The 25751-nt window shown below is 36.2% G+C and overlaps 1 long non-coding RNA gene across 1 annotated transcript in view; it reads right to left on the bottom strand.

Moving 5' to 3' along the window:
• The window catches only part of LOC116420159, a 133373-nt gene extending 107828 nt beyond the window's left edge, over positions 1–25545 (bottom strand). Inside the window, exons 1-2 of the long non-coding RNA XR_004230435.1 lie at positions 25459–25545; positions 4123–4216 (exon numbers count right to left, since the gene is read on the bottom strand). This is a non-coding gene — a long non-coding RNA (uncharacterized LOC116420159). The remainder of the gene's footprint in view (positions 1–4122; positions 4217–25458) is intronic.
• Positions 25546–25751: the final 206 nt, after the last annotated feature.

Genomic DNA, 25751 nt, shown 5'->3' with positions numbered 1-25751 from the left:
TTCACATACATCCATCCCTACCACTGTCACCAATATTCCCTTGAGTCAAAAGAGAAAAACTAAAGAAAAAATGGTAGGTTAAAATATGAGAATTTTCCCCCAAGCAACACTCCAGAGAGGCAGGGGGGAAAGATGGGGATTATAGTTTAGATTCTAGGAGCCTCACCAACCATGGTGATCCTGAAACTCCATTCGCATCCATCCTTACCATCATGTATCATCAATATACCATGAAGTCTTAGCTCCAGGTGGCTTCTCTTGATTTCTGTCACTGAGACAATACCAGACCTCCAGTTCTTCCCTGGCTTAGAGAAAATGTGGCACTCACAGCCTCTCAAAGCCCTTCTCCTTTGTCTCAGGATGGCTTCTCTTCAGAAGCTTCTTTCGAAGCCCTGAAAACCAAGACTGTGGAGCTAATGGTGGTCCCCCATGTGCTCTTAGACTTTAGTCCTCCAATACCTGATATCTCAGGATGGCGGTTACAATCTAATCATAGAATGCTAGAATTTGAGAATCTTCTACCCAGCGTCCTGATTTTACAGTGTCTGATATCTAGGCGTCAATATGTTTTGTGGAGTTGGAATTAATTTCATTCAACTGAGTTGGTTTTGGTGTCTTATCAAAAGCTAATTAGTGACAAAGCCAAGAAATAGAAAGAATTCTGGACTTGGACTTCAGGTCATGTTCCAATAAATCATTCTGTCATTAATTAGCTCTCTGTTACTTTAGGTTATTTCAAATACTCATTTAAGGCATTTTTATGCCTCCTTTTCTTTCTTTTTTCATGAAAAATAGAAGATAATACAAATCTGAGGTTATTCTGAATCTCAGTTTCCTCTTCTGTAAAATAAGTGGCTAGAAAAAGAATACCCCTAATGAAGGTTATTCAATAGACAATTCAACAGATAAATCAGCAAGGAAGAAAATAGAGGATATAAGAGGATCTAGGAAAGAACCGTGGAGTCTTTCCTGTAGTCTTTCCTTCAGCCCCTCCATCAATGGTTCTCTGGTTTTTTGGATCCTCAATTAGGTGCTTCTTTTGGTATCTGAGAAAATAGTACTTATTTGGTGTCTTAGAAAAGGCTAAGTAATGGACATTCAGTGAAGCATTTGGGATTATTTCCTCTCTCTTGGAGTCTCTGGGTCTTGCCTGAGTCTATGCCTGCCATCAGTTCTAAATAATCTTTCTTAAGTTCAAATGTCACCAAGTCACTACTGCTCAGAATCCTTTGTTGGTTCCCTTTGGTGGTATCAGATCAAACACAAGCTTCCTCCATAGCACATCCCCATATCCCACTGAATGAGAAATAAACTCCAGAGTTAGAGGTGGGAGAGAGGAGAAATAGAAGAAAATGAAAAAAAAATTATCTCAGCTGTACAGAGGAAATTAATTGGTTTTTATTTAACAAGTGGAAAGAACTGCTGAAGATAAGATATATATATATATGCTTGACCTTGCTAAAAATTATTTAATTGGCAAAATGAAAAACAACATTAACTTTTTTAACTTGAGAAACATTATCAGCAAAAAATGACATCTAAATACTCAATATAAAAATACAAGAGAAGTTTTAAAAAAAAACCCACAGAGATATCTGCCAGTACACCAATGGTCAAAAAGCATGAAAAAATTATTTTCAGAAGAGGGAACAAAGATGACTAGTAATCACTTGAAAAGTGTTCAACTTCCCTAATAATCAAACTCATAAGATTTAGAAATAACTTTGAGTTACCAATTTATACCCAGAAAATTTCAAAAGCAATTTTTTAAAAGTTAAATTCAGCATTGGTAAAGTGGAGAAGAAACAGGTACACTTATCCATTAGTAGTGAAATTGCAAACTTGTAGAAGCTTTTTGTAGAAGAATCTGACAATACAAACTAAAAGTTCATAAAATACAACTCTTAACCTAATTATTCTATTTCTAGATTATGTCAAGTAGCATTATCAAATACCAGTGAAAGAGAGTTATCTATTCAAAGATTTATGTAATAACATTTTACAAAATCACAATAAAAATAGGGGAAAAACTGTCAACAACAGAATTATTAAAATTTCTTTTAATAAATATTATTCATTTATATTATTGGTTATTTGTGTTTATTATTTATTATAAACATTTAAATAAAAATAAATTTTAATAAAAATTATTAAAATTAAGTTGTCATGATAAGTTAATAGTAAATTTAACATGTGACTTTCAAAACTGCCCCGCTTGTCTGTGTTTCCTTCCATCTTTCCTTCCATTATTTTATTAACTTTCTTTTTAAAAAAAATGCTTCGAGGATCCTCTTTTTCTTCTTTAAAGGGCAATCTTATCATTACCCTCATTCTGCCTCTCGCCAGGATCCCTCAATTAAAACTACAATTAAACACTTATAACAAATATGTACACTCAAGCAAAACAGATTCTCACATTAGCCATTCATATATTACTCCTTCATGTCTCCATCAGGCAGAAAGTAACACATCACTAATTTTCTGAAATTGTGGTTCATCATTGCATTGATCAGGAGTTCTTGTATCTTTCAAAGTTTTTAAACAAATTTTTTGTATAAATTGTTTTCCTAGTTTTGCTCACTTCACTCTTCATCAGTGTACACGGGTCTTCCCATCTTCTCTAAAATCCTTCCCTCTATCATTTTAATAGCTCAAAAATATTCCATTATATTCACTTGCCATACGTCATGCACCCATTCTACAGCTGATGGGTACCTCCTTAGTTTCCTAATTTTTTGTGATAATAAAAAGCTGCTATAATATCAATTGTACACCACTACTAAGTCTATATCCTAAAGAGATCATAAAAAATGAATAAGGATCCACATATACAAAAAAAGTTTCTAGCAGCTCTTTTTGTGGTGGCAAAGAATTGGAAATCAAGGGGATGCTCATCAGTTGGGGGATGTCTGAACAAATTATAGTATATGATTATAATGGAATACTATTGTGGTATAAGAAATGATGAGCAAGCAGATTTCAGAAAAACCTGGAAAGACTTAACTGAACTAATGCTGATTGTAGTAAGCAGAACCAGGAGAACATTGTATACAATAAGAGCAACATTGTGGTATGATCAACTTTGATAGACTTTGCTCTTCTCAATCATACAGTGATCTAAAACAATTTCAAAAGACTCATGATGGAAAATGCTATCCATATCTAGAAAAAGAACTATAGAGTCTGAATGCAGATCAAAGCATATTATTTTCATTTTTTGTTGTTTTTTCTTTCTTGTGGTTTTTCCTTTTTGTTCTGATTCTTCTTGAACAATATGACTAATGTGGAAATAAGTTTAATATCATTGTACATGTATAACCTGAATTAGTTTGCTTGCCATCTTGGGAAGGGAGGAGGAAAGAGAGGGAAAGAGAAAAAATTGGAAATCAAAATCTGAAAAAAGTAAACGTTGAAAAACTAACAGAAAATTTTTAAGAAAAAAAACAAAAAAAACCCATATACACCCAAAAATATCAATTGCATCCATGGGTCCTTTTCCTCTTTCTAGATAAAATATGGGCCTCGTGCACAGGGTAGGGCCTATAATACAGGTACACATAATTTGGTGACTTTGGAGGCATAGTTCCAAACGACATATTCGGTTCATATTTCTATCAACTGTTTTCTTGCACCCAATCCAACAATTTTAACTTTCCTTTTTTGGGGTCAAATGATTGGTATGAGATAGAATCTCAAGGTTCCTTTAATTTACATCTTTCTAACACTTAAGTCATTTGTAATATTTTTTTCATATGTCTGTTGATAGCTTGGATTTCTTCCTTTGGGGATTACCTGTCCATATATCTATCTATTGGGGAATGGAGCTTGTTCTTATATATTTAAATGCATTAAGTTTCCCCCAAAATGAAAAATGTTACTAAGCAAGCTTAATTAATCTAACACTCTCTATAAAGGGATATAAGAAAGTTTTAAAGAGGAAGTGACTCCTGCGATGGTCTTTTGGAAAGGGGAGGAAAATTCTGAAAAACCAAGATAAGGAGGAAGGGAGTATATTTCAGGTATAAGATCTCATAGACCAGCAAAGTAAATTTAAGAAGAAGAAATGGAAGCCCATGGTCAGAGACGCTAAAAGCAAAAAATGACTTGAAATGCTCCACAGACCTGCTGCTTGTCTTCCCTGCTGTGCTAACATGTTAACATCGTACATGCCAGTGGTGGAAGAAAAACGTACATCTTCATCCCAGGGGTTCACTGTCTGTGTAAAAATACAACAGAAAAATATCAAGGGAATAATACTAGAATTAGAAATTGAATGAGTTGAGGAAAATTAGTAAAAAAGAGAAGCATAACATTTAGGAACTGTGAGCCAATATTTACAGTGGTCATACTCTATATCCCAATTATCTAACCTCATGAGTCATTGAGCTTTCTGAGCTTCATTTCTCCCCTCTGTAAAATGGGGGAAATTAGACTTGTATTACTTATCTGGTTATTGTGAAATTTCTCAGTAAATCTTAGAGGACTACTCACATGGATCTGTGATTTTTTACTAATATGGGAATTCCCTCTGATTCTGGCTATTTGCTCACTCTGTGCTCCTCATGTCCACGTCCTCTCTACAGAAATCTGCCCAGAGTGTCTAAGACCACAATTAGATGGCACAAAAGAGAAAGTATTCAGAAAAACCCGCATTCAAAGCCAGCCTCAATTACATATTAACTATGTGATTTTTATGTAGGCAAGTCAACTGTCAGCTTCAGTCTTCTCATATATAAAATGGGGATAGTAACAGCATCTACCTCTCAGGGTTGTTGTGAGGATCAAATGAGATAATATTTGTAAAGTGTTGAGCACAGTGCCTGGCACACAGTAGGCATTTAATAAATGCTTGTTCCCCTCTTCTCTTTCCTTTCTAAAGATACCAGAGAAATACAAAGGCTGTCCATTAGTGATCCCTTTCTCTCAACACATAAGACCCTATCTTTTTAAAAAAATTTTTTTTCTTTACCAATTGTACATTTCTTTATTCTGTTACCCTTTATTGTGTTTCTCTTTAATAATTCCTTATTTCTAATGTGGGATACAATTCCACCTGAGTTACTATCTCTCCCCAGATATGGATTTTAATATTTCTAATATTAATATATTATATAATAAATAAGATGGATTTTAATATTTCTAATACTGAGGGACAGTTTTTCTCCATTAGACAGGGCTGCCTACATAAAGCTGAGAGAGCATCTTCTTGGCAGTTCTTTAAAAACAAATCTGTGGGGAAAGTTTCTATGTGTTACTGCTGTTTCTCAGATTAAAAAACAGTATCATAGAGCATAAAGAACACTGGACCTGGAATTGGAGAACCTGGATTCACATTTGCTTTGACATTACATAAGCTTAGGGAAATCGCTTTCTTTGGGCCTCAGTTGCCCCAACTGTTAAATGAGGGAGTTGTATTAGATGACCTCTGGGAACTAAATCTATAAGCCTGTGACTTCTCTTGTCTGTGATTCTACGAAAGCATCTTCATGGTCAAAATATTTCAGATTCTCCTTCATTGTCATTGCAAAGAAATATTGCCAGAAGTAAAGATATCCTCGTTTGACTAAATTGGCCATTCAGTTCTTCATAGATTTTATTGGGCTTTATAAATCATACATAGTTTACTTTGATGCATCCTTATGGACAATATTTTAATTATTTAAGCAAAATGAGATATTGCTAAAGATGGTCAATAGGCACTATCCATTATAGGAATTTGCGTCAGAGCTCTGAAGAGTAGTTCAGAGCTGAACAAATTCTGTTTCTATAACTATCCAATTGTGGAGAAGAGAAAAAGCAACATATTCCATCCCACCCACACCCCCACAGTAGGCAGGGTGAGGAGGGGAATCTAGAACAGAATATTGTATACATTATTAGATGCATTCATTATATCACATATTTGTGTTTAAATAAGCACATAAGTATGTATGCATACACGCACATATATATGTGTGCAGATGCACATTTACAAAATGTATTTAGACTAATACTAAGTAATTTCAAGAAAAAGAAAACCTTTCTTCTAATAGTTGAGGTCAAAAAATACATAAACAAAAATATGAATAAATAGTGTTAAAAAATTGAATCTTTCAACAAACATGTGAAAGGTTATTTTAAATCACTAATAATAAAAGAAATGCAAATTAAAACAACTTTGTGGTTTTACTTCTCACCTTTGCAAATTGAGTAATATTACAAAAAGAAGAAATAATGCTGGGGGAAGGGCTATGGAAAGATAATCACAGTAATATTCTGCTGGTGATGGAGCTATGAATTGTAAAACCATTTGTAATTATGCCAAAGAAGTTACTAAACTCCTCATACTCTTTGACTCAGAGATCCCATTGCTGATATGCCCCCCAAAGATCAAAGACAGAAATTCCCCACATATGCCAAAATATTGATAGCAGCACTTTTTGAGGTAGATAACAATTAGATGGATCAGTTAGGTCCCTATGCAAGAGATTATATGGAGAAATGCTTTGAAAGAATTTGGAATTCTAAGACAGGGAAGTGAGGATGGAATGCATTCAAATATGGTGACCATCACAGGAAGGGCCAGAAGTGATACGATGACATGCATAGAAAATGCCCAACACACCGGTTTGACTTACAATATGTAGGCAGGCAGGGAGAGTGGGGAGAGGGAGCAGGAAGATGATTCAAAGATAATTCACTCCAAGGGTGAAAACCTACATGAATAGAAAGGTGGTGACACCTTCTAAAAAAAAAATTAGCAAAGTTTGAGGAGGGATGAGTTTAGGGAAAATGTAATGATTTTTCTTTTGGACATATTGAGATCTAGATTCAGATGGAAATCAGGCAATGCAAACAGGACTAAAGACAAAGAGAGACAGCAGGTCCTGACTATGAATTTGATTCAGATTGAAGTACATAATTTGTAAAAATATAATACCAAGAACTGGTGGAATAATGAGAAATTTCACATGGTTTGGGTCACAGTTTGTACTTCTCCTTTTTCTAAGCAACCAGCTAAAAAGAGACATGTTTTTGAAATAAGCTGTGTTGATAAATCTCCTGTCAGGACTCTGTTATTCCTGAAAAATATCCAAGCATTTTTGTTTCTTCCATAAATGTTTATCTTAAAAATGCATCCAGTATTAGCTAAATGAGGAGAGCAAACTTATAAGGGCAATACTCAAAAGAGCCAAGGAAAATTAGAGTCAGCTCTCGAAATAATTAGAATAAATTATTTCATACCATAAAACACCATTGAAAAGGGCCTTGCAGACCCATGAATCTGGTTAGACTAGAGGAAAATCGTGTTCTGGAATACATTCAATATACTACAAGTCAACAATCATTTTGTAAGTGCCTGCTGTGTTTAAGACACTGTGTTGGATGCTATAGATACAAAGATAAAAATTAAACAATCTCTACTCTCAAAGGCCTTACATGGCATTGAGTACACATAATGGTATTTGGTATATTCTACTTAGACAATGTGAAAAAATATGTCAAAAAAAGTACAGAAACTCTCAAGAGTGTATTCACTGTAACTACTTTGAGCAATATTCATTTAAATTGTGTTTTAAGTTAAAAATTTTAAGTATTCCCATGTCCCACCTTCCAAAATCCCTTTCTATCTTCTTAAATCCTTCAAGGCCCAGGTCTAATTCCAGTTTGATCTATGAAGCCTTAGCCGACCTCCTCTCCCCATCCAATTGTGATCTTTCTCTTCTCTTTTTTATTCATTTTATACTATAACCCAACGTGAGTTCCCAAAAGATAAACTAGGTTCAAAGTTTTGAATTCTTGAAAAGTCTATTCAAAACCACAACTCATGAGCCCCCACTGATGTTTCTCTTTTACCAGACAAATCATAGGATATTAAATGGAAATAAAGGTTATTGGTTTAAGCACAAGAAGATAAAAAACCATGGAAATCCCATTATATACATAGAGATGTACTCTCCTACAGATTCACATGGCCTAGTGAGGAAAAATAAAGAGGAAATGCAAATTGGGAACACATGTGGACAAAGGGCCATGAATGAGAGGTGATATGGATAGGGATATACATAATACATGGAATAAACATAGAAAGGTATTGGGAAACAGAACATGTATTGCCAGAACAACTCACCTTCCTAGGGCTGTGTCTAAGAGGGCACTTTCTACTTTGGAATCTTCTTACTGCTTTTCCCACAGAACTGGTGATGACATCCACTAGCCCAATTATATGCTAGATTACATGAGCTTCTTCTTCCTCTGAGTTCCAAATTGATGACCAACTTTTAGACCATTTTCTCTGCTGTGCTGCCATCTGCTGGCTTTGGGCTGAACCTTTTAAATCAATCAGTTAACTGCTAAATTAAAGCTTTCTGTGGCCTTTTCTTCCAAAGTAGAAAATTTCAGGGATTTTTTGGCCTCTATCTAATAACCTCAGAGCTGTATTTGCTCTCTTGTGAGTCAGTCACACAGCCATATCCAGTCAGTCGGCAAAAACCCTAGGTCAGACTCTACCTCAGATCTACAAGCTCTCTGAAATGGTGTGAGAAAATAGCTCTCCATCCCCACCATACCCCTTCTATTACCAATGAGTACTCACAAAATTACCCCCAAAGATTCCTCTAGAAAGACTTATGTGTGTGACTTATTTCCTCCTACTAAACTTAAACCTCAGAACAGAAATTGTGACTTATTTCTCTGTACTCCAGCATTAGGCAGTATATCTTACACATAGTAGGCATTTAATGCACTGTTGTTAAATGAATGAATGGTGTTATTGGATTATCATTCCATGTTTAAGGATTGGAAATTTTCAAAACTGAAAGTGAAGAGATAACAAATCAGACCAGAGAAACCCTAACTTTATCTCTTTTAGCAGAAGAGTTAAAAAAAGAAAAGAGGGGTAAAATAAAGAAAAATCTTATGTACCATGAAAATACTAGCATTGCCAAATGCCAAAGAGCTGGTAATTGTGGTTTTGGGATGATTTCAGCATCAAAGTCACATTCAAATGCTTAATCAAAGTCCACGAGAATGTTTATCAGCTAAAGTATGCTAGATATGTTAGAAAAGAAGTGATGTCCTTAGGTACCTATCTCTTCAAGGAGCCTACCAAATTGCTTCAGGGAGCCTATTTTGTTAGGACAATGTTAAATTGTGGGCAATTTAACTTTGATTTTTACCCATTTAGAAAGTGGCAATAGCAAAGAATAGACCAGCTACCTCACAACGATACAGAACTTTCAGATTAACAAAACACTTGGTGAATCTTATAACATTTACATCCATTCTTGGCCAGATCTACCCCTCACTTTCGCTGGAATCCCTGGGATTTGTCCATGTGCAAATGAGAATGGATTATAGCCCAGTACAGTTAATGAGTCTGGGGTCAAGTGATTGTGCTCTGCACAGGGCCTGGCAGTAAAAGAGACTTCTTCCTGCTTCTTTCTTAGCTCATAATTAAGGCAAATTTGCAAGCATAAATGCAAATAAAATAGCACCCAGAAAAAATATACAGACAAAGAACTCCCTTCAATATGTAATGCAAAATCCATTATTACCAGCAAATCTCCCTAGATGTTGCATAATTCCCCCGGGCACAGCTTACTTCTGAAGTAATAGTTAAATATTGAAAATCTGATTGGACGATAGCAGTGGCTTCCTGCCCTTTCCTGTAATTGCCTCGTTGGATTTTTTTCACGAACGATGTATCACTGGAATTTCTTGACTCGGTAATATAGAGCACCCTCCGGAGTCTGTGCCCTCAAGGAGTTATTGCTGCGATGGAGTTATCTTATGGCAGGCTCCATTTATTTCCTCTGCACCTGTCAGCCTTCTTTCCTTGTTGGGCCCCAGGGTGTTGTGTGAAAAGTTGTGGGCTTCTCCCACCCTCCCAGCTCTTTCCTATGATGGCAGTCTAATGAGGTCTAAGAGGCTGATCAAGCTTAAGCCCCTTATTACAGTCACATTCCATTTGCTTCAAACAGGCCATGGCCCAAAACAAAAGCCTGGAGCCTTTGTTCTGGCCAGTTAATCGTAATGTTTTGGCGGGACCCGGGATATGATGATGATGATGATTTTCAAGTAATTTTCGATAGACATGTTTGGCGGGTGATGTAAGTGTGTCTTGTTGCTGGATTTTTCAACTCCATCACTTCATGTGGAGTAGTTTTCTATGACAGTATGTTCCACAAATGTGAACAGATGTCTTTCCCATGACCTTAACCCCGGACAAATAGTGTCGTTTTATGTACTTCCCAGATACTTCTGAGAGCCTCGGAACTTCAGATGCATGAAGATTTAAAATTTCATGATTTTTAAGCTTTTAACTATTTCAGAGTTTCTAGAAGCACGAGTTATATCATCAGAGGAATGAGGTTGGTGTTGGAAGTTGGTCATTTTAATAGAAAGCAAACCACGAATCCTATCAATGACCCAGCTCTATTTATAGGACTTGGAGGTATTAGAGATTGTAAAGAATATCCCATAAAACCCCCTCATTTTACAAAGAAAGAGATTAAGGCCTAGAAAAGTTGAGAGATTTGCTTAGGGAATAGGGAGCAAAGCTAAACTTTGAAGCCAGAATGGAATCTTTAAGGTCGGAGAGACCTCAAGGTTTATCTGGTCTAAACAACATCTGAACAACAACAAAAAAAGCTAAATAAATGCTCCACCAGAGGGGAAACAAAATATTCGCCATCCTACCTTGGGATAGCTCTAATTGCTAGGGAGTTTTTCTTTACATCCAGATGAAATTTTGAATACGATTAGGAAGCTTTCGCTGTCTCAAATATGATATCTGGTTATGTGTCTTTCTCTCCTAGCCTTGTGTCCCAATCTAATCTAGGAAAGGAAATATTCATAAAATATTTTTACGGGAAATTTACTGTTGTTTGTAGCTCATTACTCCCACTCAGTGAAATAGTCCACTCTCTTTAGTCTTTTCCCTTGGCACACAAAGGTTCCCAAACACAGTATGTGACCATATAGTTTGAATAGAGTAGAATTAATATGCAACAGAAAATAAAAACTCTCTCGTTCATACTCATTCCCTCTTGAATCCTCAGTGAGAAGAGAAATAGTTCCTGAGCATGCACATTCATAGCTCATAAAGACGAATGAGGATAGAAGCATTCATTCCCTCTTCTGGGGCTCATCAATTAAAAGATAGCAAAGGCTATGAAGTTTTTTCCTGGTTTACCAAAATCTAGTTGAGATCTGGAAATCAAGTTTTGGTACACACAGGAAAAATAATCTCCCCATAACTTGAAATGGCCCCAGATTCTCCAGTATCCTCAGTCAGGTCCATCTTTAGGCAACCTTTGTTTCAACCTCTGCAATTGCCATCTAATCTTAGAAAGGAAACAAGCATTTATTAAGTACTGACTATATGCCAGGCATCTCAGGAAATTCAAAAAGAAGGGAAAATGGCAACGTAGTACAGATAGTGTTCTTTTTATCCAACCTGCCTCAAAGGCATCATCAGGATTCCATGGAACAGGGATTTTTTTCCATAATACAATCCCAAAGTTTGCTCCATCACTCTCCTTTGTTAATCATTTACCTGCAGATCTTCCCATGAGATGGGGGAGGGAGACAGAAAGCAGGAAGAGGAGGAAGAGGAAGAAGAGGAGGATGGAGGAAGAGAATGCAAATGGAGGAGAAGGAGGAGGAAGAGGAGGAGGAAACTGACTAGAAAGGAGAGAACAAAAAAGAACTAGAAGGAAAGATTACATTAAGCTAAGTGAAATAGTCTATTCTCTTTAGTCTTTTCCCTAGGCACACAAAGGTTCCCATACACAGTATGTGACCATATAGTTTGAATAGAGTAGAATTAATATGCAAAAAATTCATACTCATATTTATTTTGTTGTTCAACATCCTCAGAGGACCAATGATATCATAAGGATGATGTCTTGACTTGAGAGTGAATTGGATTTTAAATGAAGAAGAGCTGTGCAAAGTCTAAAAGGAGAAAATAAATTATCTTTTAGCTGCTTATGATGAGCTCAAGTGTCTGATACAAAGTACATTCCAAGGTATATAATTTCTTCTTTTCTAACTCTTACAGTCACCAAGATCATTCTAGTATTTAAAATAATCAAGAGGAGGTATGATGTACTATGATGAAAACTGCCTTTGAAATCAGAGAACTTGGATTTGAAAACTTGGGCAAATCATCTAGACTTGTGGGGTGTCCAGTTTACCTATCTATAAAAAGATGGTGCTGGACTAGATGACCTCAAAGGTCTCTCTCAGCTCTAACTCCTATGACCCATTCCCCCTGGTCCTGCCTCCTATGGAAATGAGAAACAATGTGTATGCTATCTCGTCTGGGACTGCTATTAATTGATGTTCCTCTCTTCTAAGCAAAATTATCCTATTTCCAATAAACTTTCTTTATAGTACTTATTCTGGTATATAGCTCATTTTTTTCAGGTTCCTTTACTGTAGCTGAATTTTAAAAGCAAAAAAAAAGGCATTATGCAAAATAGCAACATTTTTAGTCATGATACTTATAGCTAAAGAATAGTGACAGAATACAATTTAAAGTAAAACAAGAAAATCTTTCCTTCTTACACTGTCACAAAATACTAAATACAAAAGACTGTCCTATGGACAGTCAAAAATTCAATGGTGAGTGAAAGAAATAGTATATTGAGACAGTTTCATATACCTTTAAAATTTTATGGTGCCACCCAATTGCTAGCCAGGCAGAGGGAAATGCATCTAGCAACAGATCATTGCAGAAACAGTAGAATGGTTATGCAAAGACAAGGACTCCCATTCAAATATTTCCCTGATATTTTATCAACATTAATTATTTCTTCCAAACAGCTTTCAAATTCTGTCTCTTTTCTCCCATTTGCCACTACTCAAATCAGATCTAAATTGCTTCACACCTTGTTAACTACCATCTTCTCTCAATATATCTCATATGGCATGGCTTTGAGCTCTGAGCCCGGTTGCCCTTCTCTGGATATACTCCCAACTTGTCATTGTCAATTTTAAAATGTGTCACTAAAAACGGAACACAATACTCTCAATGTAGTCTGGATCAAGGCAGAGTATAATAGAATTTTCAGTTCCTAGACATTATACTTCTTTTAATGTGGCCTTTATTATTGTTATTCGTGTTGTTCTTCAGTTGTATCTGACTCTTCACAATTACATGTACCATAGCATGGCAGGCCCTTCTATCTTCCACTATCTCCTGAAAACTGTCCAATCTCATTTTCAATGCTTCTGTCTCATACTCTGTTGTCCCCTTCATCTTTTTGCCTTCAAGCTTTCCCAGTATCAATCTTTTCTAACGAGTCCTGTCATCTCATTTTATGACCAAAACATTTTTCAGCCTCAGTATTTGACCTTCCAGTGAATAGCCTGAATTCATTTAAGTATCGGCTGATATGATCTCCTTGCCATCTAAAGGACTCTCAAAAGTCTTCTAGCACATAATCCAAAGCATCAGTTCTATAGGGCTCAACTTTCCCTATATTATTACTAAGAAAGCCACAGCTTTGACCAATATAGACCTTTATCAGCAAGGTAAAGTCTCTGCTTTTTAATATGCTCTCCAGATTTGCCATAGTTTTCCTTTGAAGGAGCAAGCATCTTTTAATTTCATAGCTGGAGTAGCCATCTGCAATGATCTTTGAATCCAAGAATATAAAATCTGAAACTGCTTCCATGTCTTCTCCTTCTATTTTACAGGAAGTAATGGGACCAATTGCCATGATATTAGGGTTTTTTTTTCATGTTAAACTTCAAGCTAACTTTTACATTCTTCTTTTTTTTTTTACCCTGATCAAGAGGCTTCCTTAGCTGATTCTTTAGTACTGGATCTACTTGTAGTTGTCTTCTGCTCTTCTCCAGTAGTATATTAGACACCTTCTGAGATGAGGGGCTCATCTTCCAGGATCATCTCTTTTATCATTTTACTATTGTCCATAGGATTTTCTTGGCAAAAAATACTGGAGTAGTTTGCCATTTCCTTCTCCAGTGATTGATCTTTTAATAGAAGTGTCTCTTCTTCCCTCAAGGCTCTAGAGGTATCCCTGAAGAACATTGATATTGTCTCTCTAATGATATCAGCTAGAGACCCCATTCAAGTGAATTCTGCCCCATCAATCAGTAGTTAGAATCAATGTCTCGCTTATATTAGATACCTACAAGTGACTAATTTCCCAGTATTATTTAACCAATTAACTTTAATTAGATTTTGCAAATGGAATATTTACTGGGTGTTCAATCAGTTTTAGTCATATCTAACTCTGTGACCCCATTTGAGATTTTCTTGTGCAAAGATACTGAAGTGATTTGCTATTTCCTTCTCCAGCTCATTTTATACATAAAGAATGGGAGCAAACAGGGTTAAGTGACTATTTGAACTCAGAAAGATGAATCTTACTTACTCCAGGTCTAGCATTCACCCAGCCGGCCCATATTTACTGAGAAGCTATAGCAAAAACAGAATTACAAAGAATTTCCTTCCAATATCTGAAAGGCACACCCTTTTCTATATTACCTTGGTCTCTGGGAATGTCTTCAACCTTTTTGTAACTTTAATTTTTTAAAGCTTTTTATTTTCAAAACATGCGTAGACAATTTTCAACAAAACTTTTGCAAAGCCTTGTGTTCCAAATTTTTTCTCCCTCCCTTCTCTCAACCCCATCCTTTAGGGTAGCAAGTAATCCAATATATGTTAAACATGTACAATTCTTCTATATGTATTTCCACAATTATCATGCTGCACGACGAAAAACAGATGAAAAAGGAAAAATTTGATAAAGAAAACAAAAAGCAAGCAAACAACAAAAAAGTGAAAATGCTATGTTGTGAAACACACTCAGTTCCCACAGTCTTCTCTCTGGATGTAGATGGCTCTCTCCATCACAAAACCATTAGAATTTGTCTAACTAGTCTCATTATTGAAATCTTGCTGTTCCCGTGTATAATGATTGCCTGCTTCTGCTCATTTCATCTAGCCTCAGGTCATATAGGTCTCTCCAAGCCTTTCTGAAATCATCCTGCTGATCATTTCTTATAGAACAATACTGTTCTGTAACACGTATATTCCATAACTTATTCAGCCATTCCCCAACTGATGGGCATCCACTCAGTTTCCGGTTCCTTGCCTCTACAAAAAGAGCTTTCACAAATATTTTTGCACATGTGGGTGCTTTTCCCTTTTATAATCTCTTTGGGATACAGGTCCAGTAGAGATACTGCTGAATCAAAGGGTACGCACAGTTTGGGCATCGTTCCATACTGCTCTCCAGAAGGTTGGATCAGTTCATAACTCCACCAATAATGTATTAGCATCCCAATTTTCAACATCCCCTCCAACATTCATCATTAACTTTTCTTGGCATCTTAGCCAATCTGAGAGGTGTGTATGATACATTAGAGTTTATCTTAATTTGCATTTCTCTAATCAATAGTAATTTAGAGGACTTTTTTCATTATGACTAGAAATTGTTTTAATTTCTTTATCTGAAAATTGTTCATATGCTTTGACCATTTATCAATTGGAGAATGGCTTATATTATTTGTATTCTTATAAATTTGAGTCAATTCTCTATATATTTTAAAAATGAGACCTTTATTAGAACCTTTCGATGTTTTTTACAAGGTAAGAAACTCCAAACTCAATCAAGAATCAATATACTTTTAGGGTCAATGGTTTTTATGCGAAGGTAGTCATACAGGAAGAGAGTGAAAAATAAATGGAAAAACATCGAATTGAAGGTATAAAATTAGAGTAACAACTCTTGTACCACCCAAATTACTAGGGCATCTTTTAAAACCATAAAACACTTAAATATGAGAGATTACTAACCAGGTCGAATGTAAGCATCTTTTATGGTGAGTTAATCAAATCAGCAGCTTCCTGACAACAGGAGATTAAGAAATTTAGTACCAAGTAGATTTTTTAAATATTAGGTTGCTATGCAATAAATCGAAAGAAATAGGATGATACTTTATTTGGATGCTGCTTGTAGATCCTTGTAAACTATTCTTGCAGAATAGCCTACCTTTCTGTGGGGAGACATACATACATTAAATTCCTGAAGCTCCATGAATGATGCATGAAAGAAATGTAAGTGACCCAGCAGCCCTGTGGATAGCTTCTTAGAAAGCTAAAGGAAATCTAGAATAAACAAACCAGGTGAGATTTTCTAGCTTCCCTACTGTACCTTCTTTCATTAAAAACAAAAACAAAAATAGAAGAGCTCCTGAAAAATAAGCTTACATTTATGTTTAAGATAGTGGTATGAAAGAGGGAACCCCATCTCTTCTTCATACTCCAGTAATGCTTTGAAGGCACCAGAACAAATATGATCAAGAAATAAAAAATGGCTAAATTTCCCTCATCCATTCCAGAACTATATAAAAAGATGACCATAAACTAAGAGCTCCAAATAAGGGATCCCACTAGTAAAACTCTTATGAACTCAGGTAAATAGGTTAAAGACTGACACTGGAGACTAGACTGGGAAAGCCCGAAACAGGTATGGGATGGAGACAACCTGGCCAAAGAAGGCAGACCACAGAGTTACAGCTACGGATCCTGAAACTTATTAACACATAGGAACACAGAAAACTGATGTCAGAAGCAGTCATGGCTTTACCATATTATCAAAATTTCTGAAGAGGAAGGAGACACCTGATTCTGATACATAAAATCCAAATCTACAATTGAAGTTGAAGATTTAGGTCAAGAGGAGAAGATATTCATCTCCAGGATAAAATGTGATGCTTCAAAAATGCCCAACAGTTAAACCCAGAAAAGAATAATCAGACCATAACTACAAGCAGAATCCCAAAGGGAAAAATGTGTTGGCCATAAAGACTGCTAGAAATAGTACTAGAAAAAAATGAAGCAATAAAGGTAAAAACTGGAATTTAAATGAATTAAGAGCTCTAAAGAAAAAAAATGGTAAAATAGCATAGAACAAAAGATGAAAAAAAGCTTATTCAAATAATGAACTCCCTGAAAATTATAATAGTACTTATATCTTTCTGAGACAATAGGAAATATCAGGATAAAATTAAAAGTTTGAAAAATTAGAAGACATAAGGTATTTCATATCAAAACAACTAACCTAGAAAATGGGCCAAGTAGAGAAATTTATTAGATTCTCTGAAAACAAAGATCGATAAGTTGTATCCCTTTTTCTCTAATTTTTCCTTAATATATTGTTTTCCTTCTCTTATTTTTCCTCTTCCAGGATCATTAAACAAAATTATCCCCTGTACATCTCTTCATCTTAATTCTCTCTGTGATCTTTGAAAACCTTAAGATTTTGAGGGGACCTTTGTCTCCTCCATTAGAATATAAGCACTTTGTCATTTTTATTCCCTTTTAAATGGTCCGGTGTATTTACTTTTCTATGTGTCTCTTGATTCTTTCATTTCCAATTTAGACTTTCTCCTCAACGCTGATCTTTTCATCAATAATACTTAAAAATCCTCTATTCCATTAAAGGCCCATTTCTTCTCTGTATTCAGTCATGAGTGATCATGTTATTCTTGGTTGAAAGTCTTTCTCTTTTGTAATTTTATATTTTAAGATTTTTCTCTTCTTTTTGGTAACTGCTGCCAAGTCTTGTGTGATCCTAATTATAGTTCCATGGGGCTTTTTTTCTCAAGGGATTAATTAGATGGCTTCCACCTCACACAGGTACCATTGATCATTAATTCAAAATTACAGTAACAGTTTTATACAATCCCATAAGGCATGACAAAGTTCTCAACCAATCTGAATATACTTATGTGACATCATCTCATTCATCCAATGCTTCTCAAGGACTTCCAAATTAATTAAGATTGTTTTACATTTGGTATAAAGCCTATGACTGATAAATGTCCAGATGTTGTTTGCACCTAGTTCATACTTCTGGTTGTTCTCAGCATCTTGTCACTTACTTTAAGTAGAATAGTATGATTTGATAGCTTGACTAAATCAACCTCATCTTTATGAAGTAATAAATTTAACAAGAAGATTTGGGTGAATAGGAAAAGAATCTGATAAAATAGATTAACTTTTAACTAAACTGATTTAAAAAGAGAGAAGAAAACCAAATTTGTCCACTTTAGTAATGAAAAAGGAAGATTCACAACTGAAGAGTAAATAAAATAAATTAGTAGATACCATTTTATGGACTTGTATGTCAACAAAATTGATAGTTTAAGCAAAAGTGATGGATTTTTACAAAAATATAAACTTCTCAAACGAACAGAATCAAAAAATAGACAATTTATATCCTGACCTCATGAAAAGGAAAATTAAATAAACTCTAGATGAACTGCCACAGAAAAGCCATTCCAGGATCAAATAAATGTATGTACAAGTGAATTCTATCAAATTCTATTTGGTAAACTACCTAACAAGAAACATGAAGGAACTACATAAAATATTATTATCCATTTGTGGCAAACTCTTCATGATTCTATTTGGGGCTTTCTTGGCAAAGATACTGAAGTGGTTTTATATTTCCTTTTCCAGTTTATTTTGTAGGTGAGGAAACTGAGGCAAACAGGGCGAAATAACTTACCTACAGTTATATCTAGGAAGTGTCAAAGGCCAGATTTGAGATCAGAAAGATGAATCTTTCTAACTCCAGGCCCCAGTGCTCTATCTACTTTATCCACCATACAACCTAGCTGTCCTATAAAGATATAAAGACAACTATAAAACACTCTTCATGGAAACAAAGCCAGACCTAAATAATTGGAGAGATATTTGACCATGTCATATAATAAAAATAATACTACTACTAAAATTAATACTTATTCAGCTCCATAATAAGATAACATTTGTAATCCATTTGCTCAAGTGAGATATTTTTAAAGTGCTTAGCACAGTGCCTACCACATAGTAGAAGCTTTGTTAATGTTTATTCCCTTCCTCTTGTTCCTTCCCCCATAAGAATCAAACTACCAAAGGGTTAGTTTATAAAGAAAGGGGAAAAAAACATAACAGTTTTCCTGGAGAGGAAAAAAAAAGATCAAGAATCTCATTGCCTTGCCAAAAAAAAGTCTCAAAGGAAATTATTTTAAAAGTAGGAAGAAAATGAGCTTAGCAGTACTAGATTTCAAATTATATTGCCAAATAGTAGTCATCAAAACTATTTGGAAGTAATTTTAAAATAGAAAATTTTATTAATGAAATAAAGGGGAAAGAAAAGGGAAGGCAATAAAAATTTATATAGCACCTTTTTAAGAACCCAAGATCTACAAATAAATAGACATACTAGTAAGATTACCATTAGATTTAGTAGATCCAAGACCTCAACTAATGAGGGTAAAAATTTACTATTTGGAAGTAACTACTAGGAAAAGTCAGATAGGAATTAGATTTACACCAGCATCTTACACTATGTAGCCCAATAAGCTCCAGATAGATATATCACACTGATATAAAAGAATGAATAGGAAAATACGTGACTTTGACTATTATGGAGGGAGGAAGGATGTTTATAACAAGTAATAAAATGGACAGCTTTAATTACATAAAACTAAAAAGCTTTTACACAAACCAAATCATCATAGCTAAAATTAGGAGGGAAATAATTAGGAAAAATCATCATAGCAAGTTCTCTGATAAAAGTCTGATATCAGAGATATAACTGATTCAAAGTTATAAAAATAAGAACCATCCCCCCCAACTGGTAAATGATCAAAAATTATAAAAAGATCATTTAAAAAGAAAAGAAGGGACAGCTGGGTGGCGCAGTGGATAGAACACCAGCCCTGAAGTCAGGAGGACCTGAGTTCAAATATGGTCTCAGACACTTAACACTTCCTAGCTGTGTGATCCTGGGCAAGTCACTTAACCCCAATTGCCTCAGCAAAAAAGAAAAAAGAAAAACAAAGCAAAACAAAACAAAACTAGCAAAAGCCATATACAAAATGTTCCCAATCACAAATACTAAGAGAAACAAGTTGACAACTCCAAGGTTCCATATCACAACAAAAAAACAAAATTACAACAACAAACAAAAGTAAAATTACAGTGGTTAGGGAGAGTAGGTGGGAGGACAAACATACTAATGTACATTAATATTGGTTCAACTATCTAATCATTCTGGAAAGCAATTTGAATCTCTGCCTCAAGTCACTAAATTGTGACTACCCGTTAGCTAGCAAGACAAGTTCAGAACATGCTTTTCCAAAAAAAATATGTATAATACAAAATGGGAGTTGCAGCGTCATATATAAATCTTTTTTTCTACTCTTTGAATATAGAAATTCTTGTTTGTTAATATTTGTCAAGTTCAGTAATAGCAAAATACTTAATATTTATAAGGAAAAGAAGAAAAGGAGGAGGGGAAAGGAAGGGAGGGAAAATAGAAGAATAAGAAAGAAAAAAAGAAGGAAAAGAGAAGGAAAGGAAGAAGAGAGGAAAAAGAGAAGTGGACAGAAGGAAAGGGAAAGAGAAAGAAAAAAGGGATGGAAAGAAAGGAAGAAAGAAGAAAAAGAAAAGAGAAGGAAGAAAATGGAAGATGGTCTCCAAAGCCTTAAATCCACCTGACTGGGAAAATGAGCTTCCATATAGGACATCCTTTTTCTAAACCTGAATTGACTCCTCCAAGTATCTTAATCCCCTCATCAGTTGGAGGGAAAGCTGATCGCTGGCTTCCTCCCTCCAGCCCACCCCCTTTCCAGCAGTGGCTGCCATCCAGTCTCCTCTCTGACCAGCCAGCCCTATCTGTGATGGACATCGAGTGTCCACTTGATTAATAATGCCATCCAGCTCCCTGCTATCTCAGTCTATCTTTAGCATCTTCGACTTCCTTATCCTACTTCATGGCTTTCATTTCTGAATACTTCTGCAGCTCTCCCTTAAGGACCTGCCCATGCTATCCTAAGTCATGTGAAGCTTGATTTACAAAAGATGGGAAGTGCTTATATCTGAAAATGTTAGCTCAATTGTCCAGTGGCTTCTTATTTCCTATATGTAAAATCCTAACTACTCTGGCCCCAGCTTACCTTTCCAACTTTATCTTCCTTAAGCCAGAACACAATCTAGGGCACAGAGGCTTTGCCCCAGGGTACCAACCTCTGGGAAAGATGCTTCTTTCCCAGAGACACATTGCTCCAACCTATTTACACTACAATACTCTCTCTTTAATACTCTGCTCTCTGTTCTGGCCCTGTTACTATAGGAATCCTCTCCTGGAGGAGCATGTTTGGGACACTGAGGTAGGGAAACTCCTCTTAATACTGCTGCCTCCTGTGAGGCTGTTCTTGCAGCCTTATATAGAAATCTCCTTTTTCTGCTCTTTGTACATGAAAAATGTTTGCTAGTCTTTGTATAACAAAACACTTAATTGTTTTAAAAGGAAAGAAAGGAGGAAGGGGAAAGGAAGGGAACAGAAAGAAGAGGATGGGAGGGGAGAGGAAAGAAAAGAAGGTAAAGAAAAGGAAGAGAAGAAGGAAGGAAGGGAAGGGAAGAGAAGAAAAAAGAGAAAGATAAGTAAAAGGGAAAGGGTGCTTTTGCCCTCCTGCCTCTGGTTTATACTGTTTTCTGCATCCCCCCCTACACACCCACCCTCGTCCATCCAAACTATCTTTTATCCATCCCTGCTGTCCCTCTTCTGAATCCCTGGTTACAATTCTGAAGAGAGCTACCCAATGATGGCTGCCCATCAGTATAAGTGTTTAAACAGGGATGGATAATCACTTGGTGGGGATATTATAGAGGGAATTTCTATATTAGAGAAAAGTTGGTCTAAATGATTTCTGATTTCTCTTCCAATTCAATGTATTTCTGTTAGATGCAAGGCTCTATACTAGGAATTGGGGATGCAAAGGCAAAAACCATCAAACAGCTGCACTCATGACTTGACTTCTCTCTTGGGTTTTCTGAATTCTAACCAAGATGTTCCACTCAATGCCCCTCAAGTATGCTTTGTGCTTTTCTCTTTTCATATTTTTTCATAATATTTACTTTATTTAGCAAACATCCATTCTTCTCTCACAAAGCCTTCCTTGATTACTCCAGCTAGATGTCATTTCATCCTCCTTTGAACATCTATTATTTATATATATGTGTGTATCTATGTATCTATAATATATTTGTATCTATGTATCTATAATATAAAAAGAAATATATAAGTATAGAATATATATAATATAATATATATGTATATTTATGTTATATAAATATAATATAAAGTGTTTTTAATCACTCCTAAAATCCTGCATTTAGAATTCAGAAGAACCTAAAGTTCACCTTTCCAGCCCCCTCATTTGTTTAGAAATGAATTGCAACTTTTAGAGGTCCTTGCTACTTAATAAATGTCTGTTACCAATTCAGAATTGAATTGAATTAAAACCCAGGTCCTGCCATGTACTCATGGTATAATTGTAGACAACTCACTTTCCAAATTAGTTTTTTCATTTCATAAAACAGAAGCTTAGACTATCCTCTGAATTTCTTTCTAGCACTGAATCAATAGTCTTATTAACCCTATAATCCTCAGTTTTTTATATGTTAAAATGAAGATAAATAATGCTTTTATTTCCTACCTTCCAAAGATATATGAAAGAAAACATTCTGTAAATTTGAAAGCACTATCTAAATGGGAAATATTATATCACCAAAATTAGAACCCAGTTCTACTCCTCGAACACTCAAATTATCTTGTACCCAAGATTCTTCAAGTAGTCCTCGAAGTTACAACCTAATCATCAATGTAAATACTCTCACCTGAGAGCAGGGAATGAACTTAATCAACAACCACTTATTAAGTGCCCCACTAGGTTCTAGGCTCTGGAGGTAGCAATGCAGAAATGAGACAGACTTTTGTTCTCCAAAAACTAACATTCTAATGGAGGGGACTGTACATACACATACATATCATAAATAAAATAAATGTGAGGTCATTTGCTGAGGGGGCTTAAAAGATTGAGAAGATGATGCTTGGGTTGGGAAAAATTAGATTTGACAAGATAATTAGAAATGATATTAGATTAAGCAATGACACTATCAATCACATTTTATAAAGAAAAATGGTAGAGAAAGAGAGGAGGGAAAGAAAGAGAGAGAGAGAGGGAGGGAAAAGAGGGAAAGGGAGGGAGAAGGGGAAGAAAGCAAAGAGAGGGAAAGAGAAAAAGAGAGGGGAGAGAGGAAGAAGGAGAGAATAATTGCAAATGAAAAAACCCAGGAGAGTTTAGGGAAGCAGAATTATTCATCAACTGATAATAGCTAAGCGCTTTACCAGGAAGCAAGGCCTGATGGATGCCCTGAGAAAGGAGACAATGAAAAAGGTCTCTCTGTAGCAGCCGATGGCCCTTTTCAAAGGCACCAGAACTCTGAGTCGGGGAGTCACTTCTCCAGCCCACTCCTGACATTTCCTCCTTTGAAATCGAAGCCAGAGTGAGGCATCAGTTGGGCCAGGATATTGTTGCTCCCCGGGTCCGTCTCGGCAGTCTTGGACTCTAGAGCCTTTCACAAAAGTCAGACAGGTCAGTGATGGTGAACATCACAGGCCTTAATGTGTACCACAGGCCTGACCTGAGACATGGGAAGGCAGATATCCAAGAACAGGGACAAGCCAAGGAGAGGGGCTCGGGGCTAAGCTTCTGCTGGGTCTCACTCACCAAAGAGATAAGACAACCATTTTGTCTTGACTGCTCAAGGCAGGGGCCACTGAGCCTTGGGTATGGGAGCGGTGGTCCTGGGAGCTTGTGTCAGGTTTGACCATCGCTCACAGCAAGCTCCAGTCTCTTCTCAACACCGGGGTCCTTGTTTTCTCATTTGACTCCTTTTTCTCCTCTGTAAAAGGAAGGGCTTGAACTCACTGGCTCCAAAGGTCCCATCACTTTAAACCTATGATCTTCATTAGGTTACAGGCTCCATGGGGTCAGGACAATTGTATTTGTACTGTTACTTTCCAATGATTACAACAGCATCTGGTATATAGTAAGCACTTAATAAATGCTTGTTGGTTGATTGATGGCCTGGTATTTCATCACTCAACCATCAACACAGCTCACTGACCAAAGTGAAGCCCCTGGTTTTCTAGGGAGGGGTGAGCTCTCATTGGTCCCATACTTCTGATGTCATTGGCAGGCCCATCTCAGAGATGGTTCCCTATCCCTCCCTTATCCCCTAGTTCTCCCTCCCTCTCTATCTCTTCTCTTTCTCTCTGTCTGTCTGTCTCTGTCTCCTCTCCTCTCTCTCTGTTTCTCTCTGTATGTCTCTGTCTCTGTCTCTCTCTTCTCCTCTCTGTCTCTGTCTTCCTTCTCTCTCTCTCTTTCTCTCTCTATCTCTCTCATCTCCTCCTTTTCTCAGTCTCTGTCTGTCTGTCTCTGTATCTCTTTGTTTCTCTGTTTCTGTCTCTGTCTGGAAAGAGAGGAGGGAGGGAGAGGGAAAAGGAGGGAGGAAGTTGGAAGTACAGGGATATCCATAACTACTTATAATAAATTAAATCAGATTCTATTTTATTCAAGGGGAATTTATTGAGAGTCTATGATAAGCCTAGCACTATAGGTGTTACAGGCACTTCAGGTCCTCCAATAACAGATTCAGAATTCTTTCCATGCTGAAGAACAAAGCATAATCTAAAGGCTTTGTGTAAAAGTAGAGAGTGATCCCCTACGCCATTTGCTCCATTAACAGTAAGATAATTTTCTGGTTAATCGCATATAAATAAGCGTCAGATACTTTTGAGCACCAGTTGCTTAAACCACCTCCTTGTAACTCTACCAGCTGCCTCCCTTAGTCACTGCCTGTCCTCCTGGTCCAACCTAGCAGTAGCTCCAAGTTGCCATACTACAGAGACAGTTCTGAGGAAGCATCTGTTATTGTTAGATAAAGCTATGGCATTTGAACATTATTTCCAAAACATCTGGAATTCTCAATGGACTTTGCAGGAAACTCAGAGACTTCTGGGTAGCATATGTAAGTTGAAAGAGAAAAGAATACTTAATCTTCTGGGAGAATTATTATTAAGAAACACTTTCTTTTTTTTTAAACTGACAGTAGCTTTCTTCATTCAGACGATCAAGGGAATTATGGGTGAGAGAATATATAGAACTATTTGAGTCTTGTCATTGAGAAAGGTTTCTGAGATGGCTTTGTTTCACACCTCTCTCCAAATAGGGATCCAAATGTCTAGGTGATACAGTGGATAAAGCTCTGGGTCTGGAATCAGAAAGATCTGACTTTAAATATGGCTCAGGCATTTATTAGCTCCGTGACTCTCCACAAGTTACTAACTTTTCTGGGTCTCAGTTTCCTCATCTGTAAAACAGCACCTACTTCCTAGATTGTTACAAGAATCAAATGAGATGATAATTATACAGCATTTAGAGTGTCTGGCACACAATAAACTTTATATAAATGTTAGTTGTTATTTTTAATGAATCAGAGAACTCTTCAAGAATCTACTTCACATAGGATTGTCCATCCCAGAGCATCATGTTTCTAACATCTTCGGAAAATCTGTCGGGTTATTTCCTACTCACTGATATGGATGATGACTCCAAGGATACAGTTTGCAATTCCTCCCTCTGTTCATCCTCTGTGTGATTCTTCTCATTTCCTCCCATAAGGTTGCCATAGGAAGTCCACCCAATGGGGGAGGGGCCTTCTTAAAGTTCTCTTATTATCATTCTATCTTCACCATAAGGAAATCAGTGAAGCACATGGGCTTCAGTTGATCATCCTATCTTCTCATCATACTACTAGCTGATCCTCTTTTTCCATTCAATGTTTCTTTTATGACATTCTCCATCTCTTTTCCTAACAGATTATTCAT

Source organism: Sarcophilus harrisii, chromosome 6, assembly GCF_902635505.1.
Source record: "Sarcophilus harrisii chromosome 6, mSarHar1.11, whole genome shotgun sequence".
NCBI lineage: Eukaryota > Metazoa > Chordata > Mammalia > Dasyuromorphia > Dasyuridae > Sarcophilus > Sarcophilus harrisii.
This window is presented reverse-complemented; position numbering and strand designations above follow the sequence as displayed.